Raw genomic sequence first — 14862 nt, 5'->3', positions numbered from 1 at the left:
TTCTATTCAGGATAAAATGTATTAAACTTAGAAAGTGTATTTAGTATTACTTCATTTCAATAATTGAAGTGTTACTCTATATAGTATATACTGTACTATCCCCAATTAAATCTTTGTTGTGATTGACGTTGGTGGCCCAAATATTTGGGAAAAATTGATATTTGTCCATAGTTTACAAATTATTCAATAAAATGCCAATGTTTTAAAACTATTTAGCAAAATATTTTTGTATTTTAAACTCGATTTTAACAAAATCAAGTTATAGGTGGAACTCGACATTAGCAATATCGAGTATTATGTATATTTTGCTACTTATATTTTTTTGAAAATTTAAGTCAAACTTAACATTGCTAATGTCAAGTTCCATTTAAAAATATACATAAAACTTGATTTTGAGAATATCAAATTTTACACCGAACGCGATTTTGTTAAAATCAAGTTTAAAAAATAAGAGTATTTTGCTAAATTGTTTCAAATAGTGTAAGTTTAACCAATGTGATTGATTCAGATAGGCCAATTTCGTGTGATGAACAACAAAGAAGGCCCAGTTTGAGTTGATCTCAATCAGCTGGTCCTTCGATCACCCAATTGAAAATTAGAAAAGAAAAATACAAGAACAAAAACATAAAAACAAAAAACAAAAACAACTAACACCACCTACATACAACAGCAAGCTACACTAACAACGACAGCAAATAGGACAACAAATCCATGCTAAAATTTGGAAGAGCCAATCCAGTTTTGCAAAGATTGACTCTTGCTTTGAAATGTCACTGTACTATGAAGTCATATATAGGCTTACTACAGTGACATTTCTTGTTTCTCAAAAAGAAATGTCACTGTAGTAAGCCTATATATGACTTCATAGTATGAACTCAGCCCAATAATAGAAACGATAGCTGCTGTGCATGGCCATTTGGCCATGGACCCATCTCGTGTGTGAGTCAATGCGTGACATTGTCAATGAGGCAATTAAGCCACAAACCACGTTGACCTGTCTACCAAAATTGATCCATTTTTTTTCTTTCATTCATTTCATACCATGTCACTATAGATCACATTCCATCAAGAGCAAAAAGCCTTTTTCTTGGCACTTGGCCGCGTAATTCTTTTTCTTATTACTGATCATATTCATGTTTAAAACACAATCTGATTATAAGAAAGAAAGAAAGAGAGAGAGACAGAGATTAAAGCCAGTACGTAAGTAAATAGCAAAAAAAAAACATTAACGAAAGGAATGTCGGAAAGTTTTGTTGGGTTTTTTTGACTCTGCTTTTAATAATTTGTTAAGAGGCAAAAACTATAAAGTTGAAGTTTGAACACATAATTACCCTCATAATTTGTAGCTGTCTTAAACACTTTCTTTGATAGCTTCCCATTGGATATTATGCATGACACAAAAAAAATGAAAAATCTAATGTAGAAAAGCACAAAACGGAGTTCCCTTTTTAGAAGGTGAAAGACAAGAAGAAAACACCTTTCTCTTTTTTGTCTAACTTTTCTTCCTCATTTCACTCTTGTTGCAAATCTAAAATCATACATGAAAGATTTTGTGTTTTCGGTGCATGAGTAAAAGTTGTTTGAGATTGCACTAAAAAATCAAATAAATAAAGTCGTAGTTTGAGATATTAGGGTCAGCTTTGATAAGAAATGTGGAATTATGTGTTCTAAAGTCAGCTTTTTAATTCAAAGGTCAACTTTTCTTCCTAATTTGCCTGCAATTTGCAAGTGGTACAACCCGACAATCCACTTTTAATTGAATGAAAATTGATTTGAAAGATGATGATTAAAAGCCTTGAATACATGGTAATTAAGATTTTTTAATGCTAATCAAACTATTAAAAAGATAAAAGATGACAAATATGTTTGCTTATGTCGGTCCCTCTTTAATATCCAAAACATTATTATTTAACTAGACTCATCACACGTATTTTATGCGTGCAATACTACTCTTTTTTTTTAGTATTATTTTATTTTATTTTTTTTTGTTTAGTGTTATAATGTCTAAAAGTGATATATAAATAACCGTTTGTTTTTTTATTTATATTTTTTTAAAGAAAGAGGTAAGGTAACATGAAATAATGTTTAAAAATGAGATAGAGATAGTGTTTTAAGTTTTAGGCTAAATGGAGAAAATAAAGGAAAAAACCTAAAACTTAAAAATAGTAAATTACTCTTTTAATCAGTTTGTGTTTCTTAATTTAAAATCATTTAACTAAAAGTATGGGTATTTTAGAGAATTTAAGAATTTGTATGAATGTATTTTAGTATGTAAAATGCTGAAAGTCAAATGGAGAATTGTGTTATTTACAGTAGAGATAGATAAGATAGAAATATATAAATGCCCTTTTCTTACAGATGCACTCATGCACGTGCTGTCAATAACCATGATGATTTACACATATACATAGTTATCCACTAATTTTGCATAGGATTATGATGCAAAAGCTTAGGCCTATTCTCTCTCTCTCTCTCTCTCTCTCTCTCTCTCTCTCTCTCTCTCTCTTATGATGGTTTTTAAACCTATTGAGAGTGGATTATCCATTGTGAAGGAATAATCTAAACAATGTTGTGGGACACCCTTGATTTGGGAACCATAATAAAAAAGTTCCCTATACCATACCAATCTAAACAATGTGTTACTTGTTACATTGTATGATTGAACATTTTCAACTTCTTGTCACGCACCCTCTAAAGCAGCCAAATAATCAAATTTAGAAAGCAATTTTGGGGAGAAAAAAAAATTGCAACAAACAAAGAGAGTAATTGGACATTCAAGTTAATCAATTAAGTTCTAGAATTTTTTATATAAACTCATATACCACATTTTCAAAGTTTGGAATATCCCACAATAATGGAATTGCCCTTGACATGAATTTGAAGTGTGTGACGCGCCTTAATGCATGTGGAACTGGCATTTTTTTTTTTTTTAAAATTTCTGGTCATAAATATTTATAATAAATTTATTATTACTAAGATAACAAAAGAAAAAAGAAAAATCCACCATGGAACCATGTGTTGTCGGTGGGTAGGTACAATGGAAGACTGGCCTTTGCTATCCTCTGATGATACACTTGATTTATATAAATATGGCCATCACTTTATACCAATGCCACCTGTCCAAATGCTGACCCCTGATCATGAATTATGATTGCCACGTAAACAAAATTAGAGACAAATTGTATTTGGGTACAGACTACAGGGGTCCCCATACACATTTCACGTGTTACCGACCCCCATTGTCTTTCTCTAAATTTCTTTATTCTCTGCTAGCTAGGGACCCCCACTGGAAATATGGACGCTCTCTGTGAAAAAAGGAAAAATCAAATTTTTAAAGCTCACATGTCATGTGTGTGTGCATAGGCATAAGGTATCCAATAAAAGCAAGATAGTAAAACCAACGAGGTGATTTTGTGGGACCCTCTAAAGCAAGATTAGGCGGCCACCGTACATATGGACACGTGTGTGATCAATGTTCCACGATTTTTTATTAGTCAACTTTGATTAGATCCTTGAGCCTAAAAAGGTTATGATATTGCCTACAAAAATTTATAATACAATTTAATGGAGCATGTATATAACTAGTTGTGTCAAATTTTAAGGCCATTTCATGTGGGTCACAACCTAAGGGTCAAACTAAGCTATATATATATATATATAGGCTCTTTATTTATTGAATTTATGTAGTGTATAGTGTTCCAATGTTGTCAAATTACATTGAACCCACAATACACACTAATCTCTATGTGTCTTTTTTTGGGTCTTATTAGTATATGTCATGCAATATGCACATATGGCGTATGTGTATATGTCATTGTGTGTCTCGTGCACCGTGCTAACAATTGGGAGCTTAAACAGTTAAGCTAATCTTTGAGTTGGAATTAGTATATATATTAGGGTGAGTTTGATGCGTAGATGGAAGACGAAAAAAAGGTTTTACAACTTTCAATATTTTTAAATTTTATTCCTCAGTTTCTTTTAATGCTTTTCTTGTAGAAACTATAGAAAAAGTTGGTTGAAAATCTGATTCGGTTCAAAACTAAGAATAATGCTTACCACCAATATTACTTTATTATTTATTATTTACAATTCGTTACTTTAATGGTTGTTAAAAATTCTGAAAAAAAAAAGTTGTGGCTCTAAATTTATTTTTCAAGAAAATGTGTTTTAAGCAAATAAGTAGAGAAAGGTGTTATAGAAAAATAATAATATATATATATATATTAAGATTTTAGAATTGAATAAATGGTCTTGGAAACCTAATAAAAATCCAAGTTAAGTTTTATATTGTTTGGCAAGCTTTGAATTTAAAACCTAAACCCCTAACTTGGGAAATGCATTAAGAGTATCGGCTGATGTGATGCCTAAATGGGGACCAAAGCATTGGTGAACATAGGTTGAATTGGAGAGGGGGAAGCCAAGTAATGTAAAACAATGCAAGTAACATAGGTACAAGCGACTTTTTTGATATAAAGAAGTGGTGTTTCAATTTTTTATCAAACTATTCTTACTTAGAGCACCCTCATCAGGTGTGCCAAATGCCAAATATTTGGCATTTGGCACACCAAAAGCTACTGTTTAATCTTCATCAGGTGTTGTAAATGTTCTATAATTATAGAACATGCTACAGTACCGTCTCATATATGAGACGGTACGGACCAAAATGCCATTTCTGTATATTAATTTTTTATTCAACATTTTCTCTCTCCTCTCAATATTTAATTCAACTTTTTCTCTCTCTTCTCATTATTTCCTCTCTCTCCAGCCGATGCTCTCTCTCTCTTTCTTCTTCAAATCACCCTCCCTCACCCTCAAATCAGCAGCGATCAAGCCGCCATCACCGATCAACGGTACGACATCGTTCAACGGTATGGCATCGTTCATCGTTCTACGTACGCCATCGTTCAACGGTACGGTGGCCTCACCGATCAACGGTAGACCATCGTTCTCGCCATCGCCACGTCGATCTCGCCATCGCCGATCTCGGGCTTGTGCCGGTGGATGTGGATGTGGGTTGGTGGATGTGGGTTTCTGCCGGTGGTGGGTTTGGGATGTGGGTTTGTTTGGTTCGATGGGCGTGGGTTTGTGCCGACCTCTGTTGTTGTGTTTTTTTTTTGTTTTTTTTTTTTTTTTGAACGAAGTCAAAATCCTGGGATGAGGAATTCTTATGCTGTAAGGGGAAGCCCAAATATTTACCCAAATTAGGGGTTGATCTGAAACCAAGGATATTGCAAAGAGACTCACGGGACTCATCACTAACAAATATAATAAATAATTTGTCCTATAAACCAAACGTTTTGTAATGAGGAGACAACGAGGTTCAATTCTTATCGAGGATTCAATTTGTTGAGCTTAGATTTCAAACATTAAAGTGGTACAGACGTACAGTGGTACTATATAATTCAGCAAAAAATAAAAAATAAAAAACTGGTACTAATTGCTCAGTGCATAAATAGCATGTTTACTGATATTTTGAATCTAGGTTGAAGGGAATTTATTAAGCCAGAGGCAACAGTACTCAAAGGGAGTCAAACCACAGAGCAATTCATTTATAATGGTCCCTCAAAGCTGACAAGGGTTTCAACTGAATCAACTTACTATAATGATTCATGAAGGAGCCCAACGATCGAAAAATTTGTCGGCTAAAGTTAATTTGAAAATTTAAAAAAAAAAGAAAAAAAAAGAAAAAAGAGAAAGAGCAAATATAAGTGTCAGATAGAAAAGAGCTCGAGAAAGAGAGTGTAAGAGAGGCAGATAGAGAAATTATTATAAAAATTTTTGTTGATGAACAATACCACAATAAATGTATTGAGGACCTGGTACCTAGCTATCATTTTCAAATATTTTAACAAAATGTTGAGCTTATTGCAAGGTAGTTTTAAGAGTCATTAGCCATATTTTTGTTAAAATGCTGTGTTGTAAAGCCTAATGCTAATACTCTAAAGTGATTAGAGAAATTTATAAGGAAAAAAAGAAGAAGATAATTACGCTTTACTATCTAAACTATACTCTAAATTACAATTTGCATCATAAACTTTTAAAATACACAGTTAGCATCTTAAATTATAATCAGTTTTATACTTTGTACTCCATCATTAATTCTGCCGTTAATTTGGTGAAAAATCAAAGTTTAGGGTATAAAGTGTAACTAAAAGTATAATTTAGAGTGGTCAAGTGTAATTTCTCATTTATTTTTAAGGAATTGAGAAAATGGACAATTTGATCTTTTCATGCGATGTTATCTACAGTAGAATTGACGGCAGTGTGCAAAGTGTAATTTGGGATATAGTTTAAAGTGGTAAAATGTAATTTCAAAAAAAANGTTTTTTTTTTTTTTTTTGAGGTGGCGTTGGTGGATGTAGGATTGTGCTGGTGGTGGCTGTCGGTGTTGTTGCGGCAGTGGCTGGTGGCCGTTGTTGTGGCAGTGATGGTTGTGCTGTTGTTGTAATTGTTGCCGATGATGAGAATGATGGATAGAAATTAATATATTATTTTAATGGATAATAAATATTATTTTAATATATAGAATTGAAATATAGAACATCTGATAAATGATATGTTGTAAAATGGTATGTTAAAATGATAAAGTAAGTTTTTGGTGTTGTAAAATGACATTTTTTATGAGAGAGCTGATGAGAATGCTCTTAACGAGACACTCCAAAATAATAGCGTAGAAGATTGAACTTTTAAGGCTTATAAATTTACGTCACATCATAACCAAATGAACCAACCATCCAAAATCCACCATGGGGGGTAGGTGGTCGCTATCTTTGTTCATTAAATTGCATTACAACAGTTAGTTGCAGTGTGTGATAGAGAAAAGACTGGAAAACATTAAAGTGGTACAGACGTACAGTGGTACTATATAATTCAGCAAAAAATAAAAAATAAAAAACTGGTACTAATTGCTCAGTGCATAAATAGCATGTTTACTGATATTTTGAATCTAGGTTGAAGGGAATTTATTAAGCCAGAGGCAACAGTACTCAAAGGGAGTCAAACCACAGAGCAATTCATTTATAATGGTCCCTCAAAGCTGACAAGGGTTTCAACTGAATCAACTTACTATAATGATTCATGAAGGAGCCCAACGATCGAAAAATTTGTCGGCTAAAGTTAATTTGAAAATTTAAAAAAAAAAGAAAAAAAAAGAAAAAAGAGAAAGAGCAAATATAAGTGTCAGATAGAAAAGAGCTCGAGAAAGAGAGTGTAAGAGAGGCAGATAGAGAAATTATTATAAAAATTTTTGTTGATGAACAATACCACAATAAATGTATTGAGGACCTGGTACCTAGCTATCATTTTCAAATATTTTAACAAAATGTTGAGCTTATTGCAAGGTAGTTTTAAGAGTCATTAGCCATATTTTTGTTAAAATGCTGTGTTGTAAAGCCTAATGCTAATACTCTAAAGTGATTAGAGAAATTTATAAGGAAAAAAAGAAGAAGATAATTACGCTTTACTATCTAAACTATACTCTAAATTACAATTTGCATCATAAACTTTTAAAATACACAGTTAGCATCTTAAATTATAATCAGTTTTATACTTTGTACTCCATCATTAATTCTGCCGTTAATTTGGTGAAAAATCAAAGTTTAGGGTATAAAGTGTAACTAAAAGTATAATTTAGAGTGGTCAAGTGTAATTTCTCATTTATTTTTAAGGAATTGAGAAAATGGACAATTTGATCTTTTCATGCGATGTTATCTACAGTAGAATTGACGGCAGTGTGCAAAGTGTAATTTGGGATATAGTTTAAAGTGGTAAAATGTAATTTCAAAAAAAAAAAAAAAAGAAGAGAAGAACAAGGTTGCCTTTGGCATTAGCTTAAAAATATAGATTTTTTTACTATTTAACTTATTTTTGTTATTATTTATAAGTCTTATTGCATTTTTTGTTACTATTTATAGGTCACATTGTACTATTTTAATTACATTTTAGTTTTATTTATAATACTTTTAATAAAAAAATTAATTTCAGCTAAGTAAGCTATTTACGATCGGACTCAAAGAAGAACCAAGAATGGTACTTCTTTTTGGGAGGAAAAAAAAAGAGGAAAAAAGAAGAAAAAAAAAAAAAAGGATTTGTTTAGCAAGGAAGTAACTTTAAAAAGAGAAAGTTGTAAATTTGGCAACAACCATTGCTGGAGTCTTTAAGGTAAGAAAGCATATGGGTACGAACGGTAAGTGAGTAAGTGAAAAAAGCTGTCATTAGAATTTAGAAGTGGTTGGTTTTTACCAGAATTGTCAGTTCCTTCCAAAAGTAATCGGTAAAATATATTAATTACAGCAACATGTAATTTTGGCACGTTGATTTAACCATGAAAATTTTATTTAACAAAAAAGCAAATTAAAGAACTAAATAAATGTCTCACGTGAAGAGGAACATCATGGAACTGATGAGACTGAAAATAATCATAATTGCCCTTTCAAATATCCTAATATAATGTTTTTAAAATTTTAAAACACTGTTTTGCAATCATAATGCGATGATTTATTTGTGTCCTTCTTGTCCACCATTTGTGTTGTACTAATGGGCATAGACAGGCTGGTGAGAGTTCCTAGCGTTGTACGCCATGAACTTACCTCTCTGCTTGGTTCTGTGTACATTGCATTGGACTTTCTGTTTTTTAAAACTTTTTTGTTTTTGTTTTTCCGTGTCATATAATATTTATAGGACAAAGTTTAGCTACAAAATCGATTGTAGTCTTAAACTACAAACTTATTTAATAAAATAAATATTACAGCATATTTTGAAAATCTAACTATTGAATTACATCTTCTTTACGCTTTTAATGCACATGTCAATTTTTGTGTCAATCGGATATCATTTACTATATAATCTATAATCTTATATTTTATACATAATTTTAAATTACAAAAACTTGCAATTCAAAAATTTATTGATGGCATAGTTATTGATCTTTAATTTTCTTGAAATTTTGCAAACATGGAGAAGATAAGAAGAAGATGCAATCTAATGGTGAATTTGTCAAAATTCACCTCCAATAAAAAGATATTGAGTGAGTTTGTAGCCTAAGACTACAATCGATTTTATAGCTAAACTTTGTCCATATTTATAGCCATCTAATTGCACTAGATTTAAATGTGACTTCATGGCCAACAATTGCATCAAGTTGTTATCAAATGAATGTCATTAAATTAGAGGAATTAATGCTTGTTGTTATAACTTACAAGTTATAATTCCACATGTTTTGTGGGTGGTTCATTTTTGGGGCCAAAGAATTAATCCTCAAGGGTGTTAAAAGCACTATGTAGTGGGGGATATTTCCAAATTTGATCTATATTTACATATATTATGCACTTGGATGATTTCTTTACTCGGGTTGCAATTTTTTCTTTTCTATTACTTGTGAGTGTATAAAATCTATATACTAGCTATCTTCCCTTCTATTTTCTAAAAGAGTATTTCATGTATCGGATTTATGCATCATCCCTTTTACAGTATATGAATTTCAATAATAATAGAATGTATAAACGGTGAGAAAGATATGTATATATTCGATGAATGTGGTATTTAATCCTTCCAAATATATCCTAAATGTAAAAATAAATTAATAAATGAAGCTTTGCATTGTAGTACCGTTTGAATTTAATCATTTTCCTGTCCAATTCAAATGGAATTGGGGATAAAGTATTGTGGAATTTGAATACAATAGCATTATTTAACAAGCAAAAAGAAACTAAATTCAGATTTCATAGTTAGATTTGTATGGAGCACAAAACCATGCTATATCCTAGAAAAATATTTCCCCTCATGTAGATTCTTTTTGCAATTACTCTTCCCAGAAGTTGTAAGAACTCTAATTATTGATGTAGTACGAAGTAGGAACAATGCAATGCCAATCAAGAGCATTTATCACATTGATATTACGCTATTGGGAACAATATAAGTTGATTTATCATATTGCTATTTTTTACATTGCAATTTCTCTTCCTATGTCATATGTGGATAATAAAGGCTTTTACTTGCCATAGCACAGATGTATTTGAACTTATAATGATTTTGATAGACAATTTATTGAGTTCAATAAATTTTCAAAGAAAAAGTAACAACCATATTAAAGAGCAAATCTAAAAAGTGTTAATGTAGATTATAAATAAAGAAATAAAGAAATAAATATAAATATATATATTGTGGGCACCTGCTCACGTACTTGTACTTGGGCCCTCAATTTATTTGTATGTGTGCTTTCTCTTGATCCTAGTAATGGGGCTCCAACCTTAGTCTGATATGCTCGTGACAATGTCTGACCTCTCACCCTCGTCCTCATTTCCTCTCGTTTTCCAACACTTTGCTCTCTCTCTCTCTCTCTCTCTCTCTCTCTCTCTCTCTCTCTCTCTCCTATGGTTTCATCCTCCTTTTATAGCCCTCCATGAGTGGGGTGCCCATCATCTCTTTCCCACTTACTCACATATTCCCATATCCCCAGAATCCAAAAGATTCTCACAAATTTAGAGGATTCCTTTGGAACTTGTTCTAGACGCTAGATAGTGTTAGGGAATGGATTCCTTTCAGGATCATTAATTCTCACTGGTCGACCTCTCAGAGGATTACACACAGACTCCCTTTGTGATCAGTTTAGACTATTGGCCTCTAGGCAACCCACAAATGTGGTCGCATTAATCCTCAATACCCAACCAATGGTCAGGCACGCTGTGACAGATTCTAGGGTCACCTCCCTTAGGTGTACCAAACATACGTCACTCGATGGGCCTTGGGCCTAGCATCGGACTTTTGTTTAGGTGGGCCGACCTGTTTTCTTAGGCTCAACTCCCCCCCCCCCCCACACACACACACATATCTGTCAATGGAAATAACTGAGGTCAAAGAAAATTTAAGAAGGGATGACATTTTAGCGATTAGTCTTTACTTTTACTAACAAGTGGTACGAGAAATTATAAATTTGCTTTTAATTAGGTTAGATCATATTAGGCTCTATTCTTGTTATAATCAAGTTTAGGATAAATTTATTTTGATTTAAATGTGTCACTATCTTTTAAGACCCATGACAAGTTTGTATGAATCTTTTTTTTAAAGAGTTTTAATCTATGGCATTCGCTCCTAATGATAATTCTTTATTATTAGACCAAGATACCAATTGGTTTTTGGTGTAGGCAGGAATTGAATTTTAGATTTTTTATTCAATCATCAGAGACTTTACCCAATTGAGCTAACTGGAACTTACAGGTTTGTATGGAGTTGAGTCTACCTACAAAAAAAAAAAAAAAAGTTTGTATCTTTTTTTTTTTTTTTTCTCTAAAATTAGTAAATTACACAAACTAATTAAATAATAACAAGGTCAAAAATCTTATAGCTCAAATGATATCTCCGGTATTTTTGCGTAAATATCTTGTGTTCAAATTTTACCACTTCCATTGCTTTAACTATCATATTATCAACAAAAATTATAATGGTGAAAATCAAATATTTCCTATTACAAGATTAACGCAACTTAAACATTCAAATCAACAACTGCAATGAAAATGAAAAGAAGATTTGTATTATGAATCAATTTTCATCTATCTTACATTTTATCTTATATGATATATGAGCACTTTATAACATTTTAAAGATACATGCATGCATGCATACATACATACATATATATATATATAGTATTTTTGTTACAAACCAGATAGATAGAGCCTAATAATCTCATATACAGGACCAGGATGCCATTTCATTCTAACATTTGCGTTTGCTACCAACCCATGGTGTGCATTCCACCATTGAGCAAGAGTTTTTTTTTTTTTTTTTTTTTTTAAGCAAAAAGAAAGAAAAAAGAACATTTTTATTTTTTTAAGAAAAAATTTTAACTACAAAATTGGTTGTAGCCTGAGACTACAACCTTACTCAATATCATTAACATTATTAAATATTTTGAAAATCTAACCATTTGATTGCATGTTCTTTACACTTTTAATATATATGTCAAATTTTGTGACAGTCGGATAATATTTATTATATGATCTATAATATTATATTTTATGCATAATTTTAAACTACAAAAACTTACAATTTAAACAATTTATTGATGACATAACTATTGATCTTTAATTTTCTAGAAATTTTGCAAGTATGAAGGATATAAGAAAAAAATGTAATCTAATTGTAGATTTGTCCAAATTCATCTTCAATAAAAAGATATTGAGTAAAGTTGTAGTCTTAAACTACTACCAATTTTGTAACTAAACTTTGTCTTTTTTTTATACAAAATAAAAATTATACTTTAACATATTCTAAGTGTATATATGTGTGAAGCTCTTTCCTAGAGTGATGGTTAAAAAAAAAAGAAAAAAAAAGCATTCTTAACAGTCTTAATCGTGTTGCTTCAATTAAAGTTTTGAGGATAATTTCAAAAATTATTTTGCCATCTTAAACGATTTATTTGCACTTTTTAAACCAGAACCTCATCAAGATGTTAATATGTTATCACTTATCAACACTTCTTGAGTTCACAACTACGTACAAAAGCAGTATTTGAATCTTGAAATGGCCTTTTTTTTAGTATTATGAAATGGCATGGCTTTTTTATTCTTTCAAAAGAAGTGGCACTGTTTGTGTTAGACACTTCTTTTAAAAGAACAGCGAATACAAAAATGACTTTTTAAACTTTTTTTTTTTTTAATCTCGTATAAAGAAAACATAATTATTTGAAAAAGCATCCCAATGTTATTTGAAAATACGATAATCAAATAGAAATAGCCTTATAGGCTTGTAGCCTAATGAATTATTCTGTGAAAGTATTATTTTAGATATTCTTGTAAAGCATTGTTTTAAATATCATATTGAAGTCACTTTCAACTCATTTTTCTTCGTCCCTTTAGTAGACAAAAGCTTTTTTCCCCACTTATAAAATTCTTAAACAAAGAATATCTCAGCTAAAAATTGTAAGCAATGTGACAAAGCAATTTTGCACGAGCAACAACAAAAAAAGTTGTAAATTAGATGGATTACCTTTCTCAAAAAAAGAAAAAATAATAAAAAGAAAAAAAGAAAAAAAGAAAAAAGAAGATTGATATTACACTCTTTCTAGGAACGAAACTTCTACATCCGCATTTGTTTGGTTCTTTGTATTGAGTATCATCTATGTAGCAATTTAGGCGTGTAGAAGAGATAGCACCATGCACATTTCATTTTCATGAATATATGTGTGACTTTTTGGTTCCTATACAATCAAATTTTAATACCCCACAAGACCACAAGAATCACCAGGTTGTGAAAGGAATAGAAAGAACACGTTCCCACAATTACCATTACCTAAATATTTAAAGCTACATGGTACAGATTATCACATGTCATGGGTCACACCCAAACTACAACCTTTTTGATAAGACCCAAACTACAACCAAACTATCTATATTATTGCCCCAATTTTGATATACTAGAATTTCTACCAACCGGCATCCACCATAATGTGGGACCCCTTCATGACTAATCAAACCTAGAGAGAAAGTTCTTCATCAGGTTCATACCAATCGACCCCAAACCCAAAGAACTTGATCCAATGGAGTAAAGATCAATATAACAAAGTAGCTAGCACTTATAAATACTTTTTTACTTTTTCCCTCGTTAAAAATTTAGCAAGGTTTGTATGCAAATTGAGTTGCAAAAATTTTTATGCAATTCACTATGTGGTGCTTAAAAAAAATCATCCACATGTATTTATATTTTATAATCATATGACATTTTTAACAAGTCATGTGACTTGCTTAAATAATATATGTATGTGAGTTTTTTAACCATGACGTAGTGGTTTGCATAAAAACTTTGTCCTTTAAAGTAGCACTTTAAACACACTATAAACTGATTTAGAATATAATAATACCAATTTGCCATCTTGCATAATGTAGTAGAAACAAATGAAAGATCCAATGAACTTTATGCATAAAAGAAGGCATTTTTTTTTGCTTGTACATACAAAGTTGTTCCTTGAAAAGGAAAAGAGGAAAAGAAAAAAAAAAAAAAAGGAGTAAATTTGCCTATTGTTCTTGTAATCTGAATATTTTCTTTTTCACCAATTGCTTGATAATAACCAAATTTGTTAACCAAGACCCATCACATAACCCATCTTATTGCAAGTGAATCAAACCGATATGAATTTAGAGGATATTTTTATTTGAAGATGTTTGAGGGTTGCCAATATACATGAGATTTTGTTTGAAGGCTTTTTGATTTTTTGTTTAGGGATGACGAAAACTCTTTTAGTCTTATCCTATCTGCTCCTTCTTGTCCTACATTGATTTTTCTTGTCTTGAAAAGATGACAGGACAAGGACGCATAATCATTTTACATGCCCGAATGCCACCGCGAATGTGTACAAATATATTTTTGTTTAAATAGGATATTTGGATAGCTTTATCTTGAAGTTTTTAAAATTTCATTTATTTATTTTAAAATAAGTGGATCAGATTTTATCATATTATCAACATTTAAATAAAATGTAGATTATCACTGATTTGGTATCTATTTAATTTTTTTTTTTTTGAGAAATAGTATCTATTTAAATTATTGATGACATAGTAAAATCAAAATTACTCATTTCAAAATGAATAGTTTTATCTTGAAGTTTTTAAAATTCTATTTATTTATTTTGAAATAAGTGAATCAGATTTTATCATATTATCAACATTTAAATAAAATGTAGATGTAGATTATCATTGATTTGATATCTATTTAAATTATTGATGACACAGTAAAATCAAAATTACTCATTTCAAAATGAACTGATAAGATTTTAGAAACTCTACTGTAAAACTACCCTAAGATCTCTAGAACATTTTAATCCATTTATAGACTATAGAAAGCAAGTAGGAGGGGGAGGGAAACAAAAGG

Source organism: Quercus suber, unplaced genomic scaffold (assembly GCF_002906115.3).
Source record: "Quercus suber isolate HL8 unplaced genomic scaffold, Cork oak 2.0 scaffold_1078, whole genome shotgun sequence".
NCBI lineage: Eukaryota > Viridiplantae > Streptophyta > Magnoliopsida > Fagales > Fagaceae > Quercus > Quercus suber.
This window is presented reverse-complemented; position numbering follows the sequence as displayed.